We start from the raw sequence: 13404 nt of genomic DNA, 5'->3' as shown, positions 1-13404 counted from the left end.
GTAAAAGAAAGACGCGCACGCGTCGGCTTCTACTTCTTGGAACTTAACCCCCAATGTTCAGTTCTGTTTATTTTTTGTCTCAGTTCCCTTTAGACAGCGACTGTAAACGTTAATGTTGGCGTTTAATCCACCGTCTGCATATGATGATGATGTTAATTACAACATCCACAGTCGAGCAGTTGGTAACCGGAGTGGTCCGGTTAAAACATTACGGCCATAGCCACGTCTAGTCATCCACTGATCGGATTTTCGACACAAAATCCGGGCCGTCGGGCACCGAAACTGGAACTCCACCAGCTTGTTAAAGCGACCTTGGGGAAATTAGCCGATCACTTAAACACTCTTTGTTTGGTTAGCTCGCTTTTTATTTCCACCATTGATGACTTCATTACAATACTGACAACGTTCCCCTACTGCCACTCTTGACTGATTACAGCGATTACTACAACTCTGATGCGTAGGTTTGGCCCGCGCTCTTTTATCTGGATCACACCCGTGCTGTCAATCAGCTGTCTAATTCGTCTAATTCGAAAATTAACGCTGATTTCAGTACATGCGCAGTGTTCTACTAGCATGAATTCGCAGAATTCACTTGGTGAAAAATCTTTTCATTTCTGAATTTCCACTATCAAGCATAGGGTGTATGATCCAAATAATCACCACATTCAATATAACAATTATCAAGAATAAGTTCACAAATTAAACTCAAGGAAAAGTGCCAGGATCTCTAATAAAAGTTGTTGTTGAAAATTCTGAAAAATTGGACAGGAGACTAAAAATAAGTTAAGGATTCTAACGCGACTAATTCCAAAAAGAGCGCTTCCAAAATCTAGATTTCAATTTTTATTTTGTTTTCTCGATCGACACCCGCGAGTAAACAAACGAGTTGCTGAACAACGCAGCTGACCCGAAAACATGTAGTGTAGCAACGGTGCTCGCAGAAGTAGTAGTAGTAGTAGTAGTAGTAGCAGTAGCAGTAGTAGCAGTAGCAGTAGCAGCAGTAGCAGTAGCAGCAGTAGCAGTAGCAGCAGCAGCAGCAGCAGCAGCAGTAGCAGCAGCAGCAGCAGCAGCAGCAGCAGCAGCAGTAGCAGTAGCAGTAGCAGTAGCAGTAGCAGTAGCAGTAGCAGTAGCAGTAGCAGTAGCAGTAGCAGTAGCAGTAGCAGTAGCAGTAGCAGTAGCAGTAGCAGTAGCAGTAGCAGTAGCAGTAGCAGTAGCAGTAGCAGTAGCAGTAGCAGTAGCAGTAGCAGTAGCAGTAGCAGTAGCAGTAGCAGTAGCAGTAGCAGTAGCAGTAGCAGTAGCAGTAGCAGTAGCAGTAGCAGTAGCAGTAGCAGTAGCAGTAGCAGTAGCAGTAGCAGTAGCAGTAGCAGTAGCAGTAGCAGTAGCAGTAGCAGTAGCAGTAGCAGTAGCAGTAGCAGTAGCAGTAGCAGTAGCAGTAGCAGTAGCAGTAGCAGTAGCAGTAGCAGTAGCAGTAGCAGTAGCAGTAGCAGTAGCAGTAGCAGTAGCAGTAGCAGTAGCAGTAGCAGTAGCAGTAGCAGTAGCAGTAGCAGTAGCAGTAGCAGTAGCAGTAGCAGTAGCAGTAGCAGTAGCAGTAGCAGTAGCAGTAGCAGTAGCAGTAGCAGTAGCAGTAGCAGTAGCAGTAGCAGTAGCAGTAGCAGTAGCAGTAGCAGTAGCAGTAGCAGTAGCAGTAGCAGTAGCAGTAGCAGTAGCAGTAGCAGTAGCAGTAGCAGTAGCAGTAGCAGTAGCAGTAGCAGTAGCAGTAGCAGTAGCAGTAGCAGTAGCAGTAGCAGTAGCAGTAGCAGTAGCAGTAGCAGTAGCAGTAGCAGTAGCAGTAGCAGTAGCAGTAGCAGTAGCAGTAGCAGTAGCAGTAGCAGTAGCAGTAGCAGTAGCAGTAGCAGTAGCAGTAGCAGTAGCAGTAGTAGTAGTAGTAGTAGTAGTAGTAGTAGTAGTAGTAGTAGTAGTAGTAGTAGTAGTAGTAGTAGTAGTAGTAGTAGTAGTAGTAGTAGTAGTAGTAGTAGTAAGACTTTTTTTTACTAGGGTAGCATTTGACAGTAATAAAACTGATAACCTAATGGCCCTCAACATAAATGTACCAAAGTATTTTAACAGGTCTAACAAGAATCAGTTAACAAATTATTTAAGTAGATACTATATTCAAAATAGTAAGATTACATGGCACTATTTCCAGTGTAACAACAGTCAAGTAATTTACACATACGAAGAACTAGTTCCTTGGAAACGCAGCACCTGCGTATACAACAACAACGATAAGAAAGGCAACATTTGATCAGCTAGTCAAGGAGCAAGTCCATAATGTCAATGTATCCCAAACACCTAAAATATTCCAATATTATATTTCGAATGACCCAACACCTATTTCTTAAAACATTACCATTATCTTTTTACCCATTATTACAACGAATAAATATGGTTGGGAATTTATATCTTGCTTGCATTTTTATTGTTTTACAATTTTGACCAACTTTGGGTGGAATTCTAGGAACTTGGGCGATATTTCCCAGCCCTAGGGATTCTAAACTAATTTGAGAAGACTTTGGTTTTCAGTGAAATGGCCAGAAGGAAAATTTTTGAACGCTTACTTAGGAGCAGTCTGGCCGACATATTAGCTCACTTAGTGACTATGACTGGAAAGTCGCCGAGAGCGGGCTACGCGCAGCGCTATTTTGACCAACTTTGGGTCAATTTAGAGGAACTTGGGTGATATTTCCCAGCACTAGGGACTTTAAACTAATTTTAGTAAGACCTTGGTTTCTAGAGAAATGGGCAGATAAGAATTTTTGACCACTTACTTAGTAGCAGTCTAGCAAAAATATTAACTCACCTAGGAACTATGACTAGAAAGTCGCCGAGATTGGGCTACCGGCAGCGCGATCTTGACCAACTTTGGGTGGATTTCCAACAACTTGGGCGATATTTCCCAACGCTAAGGACTCTAAACTAATTCGAGAAGACTTTGGATTCTAGTGAAATGACCAGAAAAATATTTTTGAAGTTTTACTTATGGACAGTCTGGCCAAAATATTAACTTACTTAATGACTATGACTAGAAAGTCGCCGAGACCGGGCTACGCGCAGCGCGATTTATACCAAGTTTGGGTCGATATCCAGGAACTTGGGCGATATTTTCCAGTCCTAGGGACTCGAAACTAATTCCAGAAGACCTTGGTTTTCAGTGAAATGGCGAGAAAAGGTGTTTTGAACGCTTACTTATGAGCAGTCTGGCCGAAATATTAACACACTTAGTGACTATGACCAGAAAGTCGCCGAAACCGAGCTACGCGCAGCGCGATTTATACCAACTTTGGGTCGATTACCAGGGACTTGGGCGATATTTTCCAGCCCTAAGGACTCTAAACTAATATGAGAAGACATTGGTTTTCAGGAAAATTGCCAGACGAAAAATTTTTGGACGCTTACTTATCAGCAGTCTGGCCAAAATAATAACTCACTTAGTGACTATGACTAGACCGGGCTACTCGCAGCGTGATTTTGACCAGAAGAAAAATCGACCAGAGGAAATCGACTAAAAGTTGGTCAAAATCGCGTTGCGCGTAGCCCGGTCGCGGCGACTTTCTGGTCATAGTCACTAATGGAGTTATTATTTCGGCCAGACTGCTCATAAGTAAGCGTTCAAAACTTTTTCTTCTGGCCAGTTTATTGAAAACCAAAGTCTTCTCGAATTTGTTTAGAGTCTTTAGGGCTGGGAAATATCGCCCAAGTGTTTGGAAATCGACCCAAAGTTGGTTGATTGGTTGATTGTTGAGTTGTTGAGTTTTTTTCCATAAATAACCAGAAGAAATGTTTGGAATTCATTACAAAACTGATTGGGGGCGAGGTCTATAATCACGGTGAAAAATGGTTAAGGGCTCTTTTTATGACTGGATATGTTGTATGCAAGCTCACTAACAAGACTCAACATCTGAGAGGTTGTCAGATGTGATACTGTCAAGCAAACCCAACTCTTTAAACAATGTGTGGCCATAAATTTACTTTGACTTTTATCCAGAATGCCTGGGATTTAATGGGCCGGACGTCCATAAATTTCTACAAGTAATTAGGCAACAAGAATTGCAAGCTTCGTTAATAAGGGATTTATTACGCAACTGAAAATGTTCAGAAAAATGCCACGATCACAAACTGGAGAAACATTGCAAACTTCAAACGCGCAATTCTGATTGAAAGCCGACTAGTCGCATACTCGCACCTGATGTTAAACAAAACAGAAGGGAAAAAGAGTTGGAAAGAAAACAAAACGAGTGTTTCGTGTGATCAAAGCAAGCTCTTTCAGAAACGCCATAACACTAACGAAAATCTTTAACAGTGATCGTGGGGGATCATTCTGGACAGTGCCCGGTCCAATACTTAGGGAATACTGTGCCAGCAATGAAGCAATTTGATTGGTTAATCTGAGTTCTTAACCCTCTGAACTAACTTAGTGATGAAATATAAACTAGTTATGTAACGTTTTCTCTTGGTATACATTGGAATATCCCACTTGTATTCACTTGGTATATACAAAGAAAATACAAGTGACACAAGAGAAAGCGCTGCATAAGCGTTGCGTGCGAAAGGATACCCCCTATTCCCTCCCCGTTTACACCTGCTATGCAGGATGTATACATGGCTTATCATTATAAAAATAACAAAAATATCATTACAGCCGTAAAATAATGTTTTCAGTGACACGGCTGCAAAGGTAACAGAAAAGAAATACCACAATGTACAGCAAACACAAATTAATTTTTATTCCTAAAACATTCCAAAGCAAACAGAGGATGGTAATATTATCTAAAAAAAAGCTGGAAACACATCCATATCTACGAAGAGGAAAACAAAAGGAGCAATGTCAATAACAGGCCAAAATACTCAATACTTCTCATGAACACTACTATTAAGCTGCATTTAGCCAAGTCTTGACATCACCTCGAGTATTCGTTTTTTTTTTCAATAAAAGGTCATTTACAATGCGAAACAGCATCTCGGTAATCGATCAACAGATTATTACAAACAATTCCTGCTCTAGCCAGTGCCAAACCTAAGGATTAATTCACCATGCATATGGAATGTCATTCATTTTTATCTTGTTCAGTGTCAACTAAACTGCAATATTAATTCTCAATACTGATGTTCATTCAGCTCCATCTTGCTCATTTCAGAACTAAGATAGTGATTCTCCACATTAATTGTCATTCAGTTTTATCTTGCCCAGTGTCAGAACTTAAATAGTAAATCTCCATACTGAATGTCGTTCAGTTTTATCTTGTCCGTTGGCAGAACTGATATTGCAATTCTCCATACTGATTACTGTTCAGTTTTATCTTGTCCAGTGTCAGAACTGATATTGTTGTAATTCTCCATAATGATTGTCGTTCAGTTTTATCTTGTCCATTGTCAGAACTGATATTGTTGTAATTCTCCATACTGATTGTCGTTCAGTTCTATGTTGTCCAGAGTCAAAATTAATATTGCAATATTCCATACTGATTGTCCTTCAGTTTTATCTTGGTCAGTGTCAAAAATGATATTGTTGTAATTCTCCCTTCTCATTCTCATTCATTTCTATCTTGTCCACTGTCAGAATTGTTATTGCAATTCTCCATACTGATTGTCGTTGAGTTTTAACTTGTCCAGTGTCAAAACTGATATCATTGCAATTCTGCATACTGATTGTCGTTCAGTTTTATCTTGTCCATTTTCAGAACTGTTATTGTTGTAATTCTCCATACCGATTGTCATTCATTTCTATCTTGTCCAGTGTCAGAACTGATATTGTTGTAATTTTCCATGTTGATTGTCGTTCAGTTTTATCTTGCCCATTTTCAGAACTAATGTGGTTGTAACTCTCCACCCTGACTGCTGTTCAGTTTTATCTTGTTTAGTGTCAGAACTGATATTGTTATAATTCTACACACTGACTGCCCTTCAGTTTGATCTTTTTCAGTGCCACAACTGATATTGTTGTAATTCTCATTACGAATTGTCATTCAGTTTTATTTTTTGCAGTGTCAGATCTGAAAATGTTGTAATTTACCATGCTGATTGTTACTTTTTATCTTGTCTACTGTCAGAACTGATAATGATGTAATTCTCCACACTGACTGCCGTTCAGTTTTATCTTGTTCAGTGTCAGAACTGGTATTGTTTAATTCTCCAAACTGACTGTCATTCAGTTTTATCTTTTGCAGTGTCAGAACTGATGTGGTTGTAATGATCTATACTGACCACTGCTCAGTTTTATCGTGTCCGTTGTCAGAACTGATACTATTGTTGCAATTCTCCATACTGACTGTCGTTCAGTATTATCTTGTCCAGTGTCACAATTGATATTGCAATTCTCCATACTGATTGCTGTTCAGCTTTATCTTGTCCAGTGTCAGAACTGATATTGTTGTAATTCTCCACACTGACTGCCGTTCAGTTTTATCTTGCTTAGTGTCAGAACTGATATTGTTGTAATTCTTCATACTGATTGTCATTCAGTTTTATCTTGTCCAGTGTCAGAGCTGATTTTGCTGTAATTCTCCATACTGACTGCAGTTCAGTTTTATTTTCTTCGTTGTCAGAACTATTTTTTTTAATTCTCCATACTGATTGTCGTTTAGTTTTATCTTGTAAAGTGTCAGAATTGATATTGCAATTCTCCATAGAGATTGTCGTTAAGTTTTATCTTGTCCAGTATCAGAACTGATATTCTTGTAATTCACCAAACTGATTGTCATTCATTATTATCTTGTCCAGTATCAGAAATGATGTTGTTGTAATTCTCTACACTAACTCCTGTTTGGTTTCATCTTGTCCTCTGTCAGAACTAATATTGTTCTAATTCTCCACGCTGACTGCGGTTGAGTTTTATCTTGTCCATCACCAGAACGATTGTTTTAATTCTCCATAGTAATTGTCATTTAGTTTTATCTTGTCCAGTGTCAGAGCTGGTATTGTAGTAATTTTCCATACTGATCGTCATTCAGTTTTATCTTGTCCAGTGTCAAAACTGATATTGTTGTAATTCTCCATCCTGACTGTCATTCAGTTTTACCCTGCCCATTGCCAACACTGATATTGTTCTAATTCTCCATACCGATTGTCAGTCATTTTTATCTTGTCCAGAGTCAGAACTGGTATTGCTATTCTCCATAGTGACTGTCCTCCTTTTTTATCTTGTCCAGTGTCAGAACTGATATTGTTGTAATTCTCCATGTTGATTATCGTTCACTTTTATGTTGTCCGGTGTCAGAACTGATATTGCTGTAATTCTCCCTACTGATTATGATTCATTTTCATTTTGTCCCGTGTCAGAACTAATATTGTTGTAATCCTCCACACTGACTGCCGTTCATTTTTATCTTGTTCAGTGTCAGAACTGATATTGTTGTAATTCTCCACACTGACTGCCCTTCAGATTTCTCTTGTCCGTTGTCAGAATGATTGTTGTAATTCTTCATACTGCTTGTATTTCAGTTTTATCTTGTCAAGTGTCAGGATTAATATTGCAGTTCTCGATATAGGTTGGCGTTCAGTTTTATCTTGTCCAGTATCAGAACTGATATTGATGTAATTCACCATACTGATTGTCATTTAATCTTATCTTGTCCAGTGTCAGAACTGATATTGTTGTAATTCTCCACACTGACTGCCGTTTCTCTTTATCTTGTTCAGTGTCAAAACTGATATTGTTTAATTCTCCATACTGATTGTCATTCAGTTTTTTCTTTTGCAGAGTCAGATGTGATATTGTTGTAATTCACCATGCTGATTGTCATTTATTTTTATCTTGTCCAATGACAAAACTGATATTGATGTAATTCTCCACACTGACTGCCGTTTACTTTTATCTTCTTTAATGTCAGAACTGATATTGTTCAATTCTCCATATTGATTGTCATTCAGTTTTATCTTTTGCAGTGTCAGAACTGATATTGTTGTAATTCTCTATACTGACTGCCATTTAGTTTTATCTTGTCCATTGTCAGAACTATTCATGTAATTCTTCATACTGCATGTCGTTCAGTTTTAACTTGTCCAGTGTCAGAACTGATATTGTTGTAATTCTCCACTGTCTCCCGTTCAGTTTTATTTTAATCAGTGTCAGAACTGATATTGCTGTAATTCTCCATACTGATAGTTGTTCAGTTTTATGTTGTCCAAGTTGGAACTGAGTGCTGTAATTAACTTTCTTATATCTCTTAGTTAGTACACGTGCTGTGATTGGTCAATTTATCAGGCCGTACTCTCCTGTACGGCACACTAAAATTTAAAGCTGGTTTTGTTGAAAAACTGTTTTGTGATTTATCGCCAAGTGTTCCTAACTTTTATAGCAAGTAAACATTTAAGACTTTTTCTACTCTAAATTGTGTATTAAAGCATGCTAACAACTTAAAAACAATTTCAAATTGACTCGTTTTGATTTTGAGGTGCATCAGAAATTTGAAGGCATTCCGCTTAAATAGAAATCATTCCTGAGCCCGTCATACACACAATGGAGATATAATAAATATCTTACTAACCTCATTTTCTCGGTCTGTACCGTGAGTTACGGATCCTCATTTTTTCCCCTTCGATTTATGGCCTGCATGCTTTGCCCTTGAGCCATAAATTAAAGGGGAAAAAAACTCGGCCCGTAACTTATGGTACGGCCCTCAAACTCGGCTAGTAAGAGGTATATACCGATTGTCATTCATTTTGTATTTTGTCCAGTGTCAGAACTGACATTGTTCTAATTTTTCACACTGACTGCTGCTCAGTTTTATCTTGTTCAGTGTCAGAACTGATATTGTTATAATTCTCCATACTGATTTTTATCCAGTTTTATCTTTTGCAGTGTCAGAGCTGATATTGTTGAAATTCACCATACTGATTGTCCTTCATTTTTATCTTGTCCAGTGTCAGAACTGATATAGTTGTAATTCTCCACATTGACTCCAGTTCAGTTTTATCTTGTGCTGAGTCAGAACTGATAATGTTGTAATTCTCCGTACTGACTGCCATTCAGTTTTATCTTGTCTGTTGTCAGAACTTTTGTTGTAATTTTCCATACTGATTGTTGTTCAGTTCTATCTTCTCAGGTGTCAGAATTAATATTCCAATTCTCCATACTCATTATCCTTCATTTTTGTCTTGTCCATTGTCAGAACTAATATTGTTGTAATTCTCTGTACTGACTACCGTTCAATTTTACCTTGCTCGTTGTCAGAAATCATATTGTTCTAATTCTCCACAATGACTGCCGTTCAGTTTTCTCTTGTCTGTTATCAGAACTACTGTTGTATTTTTCCATACTGATTGTCGTAAAGTTTTATCTTGTCCAGTGTCAGAACTGATATTGTTGTAATTCTCCATACTGATTGTCGTTCTGTTCTGTCTTGTCCAGTGTCAGAATTAATATTGCAATTTTCCATACTCATCCTTCATTTTTATCTTGTCTATTGTCAGAACTGATAATGTAATTCTTCATACTGATTGTCATTCAGGTCTATGTTGTCAAGAGTCAGAATTAATATTGCAATTCTTTATACTGATTGCCCTTTGTTTTTATCTTGTCCAGTGTCAGAACTGATATTGTTGTAATTCTCCCTACTGATTCTCATTCATTTTTATCTTGTCCAGTGTCAGAGTTGATATTGCAATTTTCCATACTGACTGTCCTTTAGTTTTGTCTTGTCCAGAGTGAGAACTGATATTGTTGTAATTCTCCATACTGATTGTGTTGTTCAGTTTTATCTTGTCCATTGTCAGAACTCATATTGTTGTAATTCTCCATACCGATAGTCATTCATTTTTTATTCAGTGTCAGAACTGATATTGTCCGGTGTGAGAACTGATGTTGTTGTAATTCTCCATGTTGATTGTCATTCAGTTTTATGTTGTCCAGTGTCAGAACTGATAATGTTGTACTTCTCCACACTGACTGCCATTCAGTTTTATCTTGTCTGTGTTCAGAAGAATTGTTGTAATTCTTCATACTGATTGTCCTCCAGTTTTATCTTGTCAAGTGTGACAATAAATATTGCAATTCTCCATACAGGTTGTCGTTCAGTTTTATCTTGTCCAGTATCAGAACTAATATCGTTGAATTCACCATCCAAATTGTCATTCAATTTTATCTCGTCCAGTGTCAGAACTGAGATTGTTGTAATTCTCTCTACTTAGTGCCATTCAGTTTTGTGTTGTCCAGTCTCAGAACTGATAATGTTGTACTTCTCCACACTGACTGCCGTTAAGTTTTATCTTGTCCGTTGTCAAAAGAATTGTTGTAATTCTTCATGCTGATTGTCGCTCAGTTTTATCTTGTCAAGTGTGAGAATAAATATTGCAATTCTCCATACAGATTGTCATTTAGTTTTATCTCGTCCAGTGTCAGAACCGATATTGGAATTCTCTATACTGATTGTCCTTCATTTTTATCTTGTCCAGTGTCATTACTGATATTTTTGTAATTCTCCTCACTGACTGCCATTCAGTCTTACCTTGTTCCTTGGTTAATCATTTTAACCTTAGTTGGAAGTAGATTTTTAATCCTAGTTCTAGTTTAAAACCTTAGTTTTAGTCTCACGTTTTTATTTTTTATTACTTCTGTATTTTAGACATTAATTTTAATGTATATTTTAGACTTGTATTTTTTAGAGGACCCTCCTGGAAACCACCTTTAGGTGATTGGAGGCCTCCTTTTAAAATATCAGTTTATTATTATTTTTTTATTATTATCATTAAATCCTCAGTAGTTACAAGACATCGTATTGATCACAGTTTCAGGAATATTAATAACATATCCAAATTAGATATTAATAACATATCCAAATTAGGGAACTCTTTCCTCAATACCAGTGCTTTCCTTATCACCACAAATGTTCCCAAAGTAAGATTTGCAATGCTGTCAGATAAATGTCACATAGCAGATAGCAGTGGCTTCATTCATTTCTACCCATTCATTAAACTTAAAATTTTCAACAGATTTTCCTTCTTTATTAAGGAAAAAAACAAAGTTGAGATAACAGTGACCCAAAATGCTCTCCAGCTTTTACAGGTATTAAACCAGTCATGCTAAATATTTTCCTTGACTCTTCTTCAAAATGCCAATTTTCCCTAAATTAACAAAAAATTCATTGACCTTAGAAGAATTTTTTCCTGACCATTTCCTGACCTGGTGTGGCACCCCTGTTTTAACTATTACACAGAAAGCTAAACAATAAAATTTATCGAGAAATGAGGCTCCCAACCATCACCCAATTCACAGATTCTGACATCAGACTTATTACCTTAGAAAAACCACTTCACTAACAACTGGTTCAAGTTCAGCAGTAACTTTCCTTGAAACCCTCAACAACTACCATCCCTCTATCAAATTCACCATAGAAGTGGACACCAATACAGTTGACTCTTGTTATAGTGCACATCCTTGAGATCGTCATTTGTTGCCGTTATAGCAGGGCTGCCTGCAGTACAGGGGTGAGATGAAAATGACTCAATACAAGTCATATAAACCCACATGCAGTGCACATACTGCTTTGTGCTTTTAAGCAAAAAATTGTAATATATGTAGTATAGGTCAAAATAGTGTACAAACTACCAGTAGTAAACACTCCAAGACAACAGAACAATGACAAATCACTCAATACATTCAAGGTGTCCCTCGTAACGATTGAGAAACACTAAAAGAATCAGTGTGGAATCATATGAAGTGTTCACAATTTTGCAATAGGGATAGGATAATAGCCATAAATCAATGGCTGCTCCATCATTCAACTCTCTGCCAGACAGTGTCAGAAAATTGACAGATTAATTTTCATTCATTAAGGCCATAAGACACCGTCTGTTTCAGAAAGTGATTAAGATTTATTATTAAGATTTAATAATAAATGCTATTTTCATTCTAACACTTAGTAGTTTGTAGTCCATTGTACTAGTTTTAATATTAGCTTTAATGTTTCAGTTTTAATATCCTATTATATTTTTTTCTGAGATTTTTACAGTTGGTGTGATATCACAGGATTTTTACCGACTTAACTAAGTGCAGATGTAGTTATATTCTATTTTGCCAATTTTGACATCTAAATTATGGTTTTTCATATAGAGCCTCTATCAGTAACATCAGGCTGTCCATAATAGCAGGGGGTCTGCAAGACAAGAGTTGTCTGTAGTGTGCTACCAGTTATTGCAAAAGAAAGGCTGCAAACTAGAAAGGAAAGATCTCTCGCCTTATTGTAAAAGCCTTGCCAACTTATTACCACTAAGGCAATGGATCAACACCGTATGCTACACAAAATGACAGCAGCTGTTAACAATTTTTCTCTTAAAAACATGAAAGATGACTGATTGATACTTTCAGCAGGGCTCGACTTTCAGGAAAAAACCTTGGGGCCAGCTGGCCCCTTAGTTTTCATATTAATTTTAGTCACCAGCAAAAGTATTTCAGTCAGCAAAAAGCATGGAAAGGTAGTTGCCAGTGAAAAAATTGGGTTGCATTGGTGACCCCAGCAGTCACAACGTTGAGCTCTGATCAGCTTACAAGCACCAATCCTCGCCCATGCCGAAATCTGGGGAAGTTCTCTCTCTGATGTTGCTGAGGAAGGAAGGTTTCAAGAGCTAATCAGAGAAACTTCTCCAAGCTAAATGCAATGCCACATGGCCAGGGCAAAGGCCACAAAAAGACTGCAAGTCAGATGAAAATGATGACCAGTCTCCACAATGCCCTGTACCCTAAAGGGCATGATGAGTCCATTGTTGCTAAGACATGTTTTCTTTGTTTCTTCTTTTAGTCTTCAACCACAATTTGGATGCATTTTGTGTTTAAAAAAAATCAGTTCATAGGCCATCATCCTGTTCAATATAACTAAACAAAATCCAGTAACAAAATTAATTAAGGACCATGGCACAGGTGTAGCTTATTCATCTTTTTTATTTAAGTTTGCAATAAATTATTTTCATTTGCATGAAAATAATTGAGTGATGTTTCTTCTATGCACCTTTCATTATTATATACCAGTAATTTGTCATCATATCATTATTGTGGAAATTATTTCATTTCATTTTAATTGTTATGTGTACCGGTTTGTACCAACTGATTCCTATAAATGGCTTGTTCTTTTCAGGGTGTTTTCACGAAAGCTGTGAAACAAACTATTTCTTGATGAATATAACATAATATTGTCTACTGCATACAATATTTCATAAAGACAACTATTTCAGTTTAATTATGACTTTAGCATATTTAGCTTTGTATCATCTCATTACACCAGGATCTCTCATTGCCAACAACAATTGTAATCTATTGGCAGTGTTTAAAACAGCTATTTCATCTACCAAAGGCAGCCCTAAAAGCTGATTACTGAATAACATTCCCTAACAGTCCCTGGTGCAGTTGCAATTTTAAGATCCACTGGACAACGTTTT

At 37.4% G+C, this 13404-nt stretch overlaps 1 long non-coding RNA gene across 1 annotated transcript; it reads right to left on the bottom strand.

Moving 5' to 3' along the window:
* Nucleotides 1–4739: 4739 nt before the first annotated feature.
* On the bottom strand, nucleotides 4740–11640 carry LOC149105995 (uncharacterized). Its single transcript, XR_016209589.1, has 2 exons — nucleotides 11271–11640; nucleotides 4740–4835 (listed from the first exon to the last, which is right to left on the bottom strand). It is a non-coding gene; the product is annotated as an uncharacterized LOC149105995 (long non-coding RNA).
* Nucleotides 11641–13404: the final 1764 nt, after the last annotated feature.

This window comes from Orbicella faveolata, unplaced genomic scaffold (genome assembly GCF_042242905.1).
Source record: "Orbicella faveolata isolate gen_17 unplaced genomic scaffold, um_ofav_v1 contig_3, whole genome shotgun sequence".
NCBI lineage: Eukaryota > Metazoa > Cnidaria > Anthozoa > Scleractinia > Merulinidae > Orbicella > Orbicella faveolata.
The sequence above is the reverse complement of the archived record's forward strand: the minus strand, read 5'-3'. Positions and strand labels throughout refer to the sequence as shown.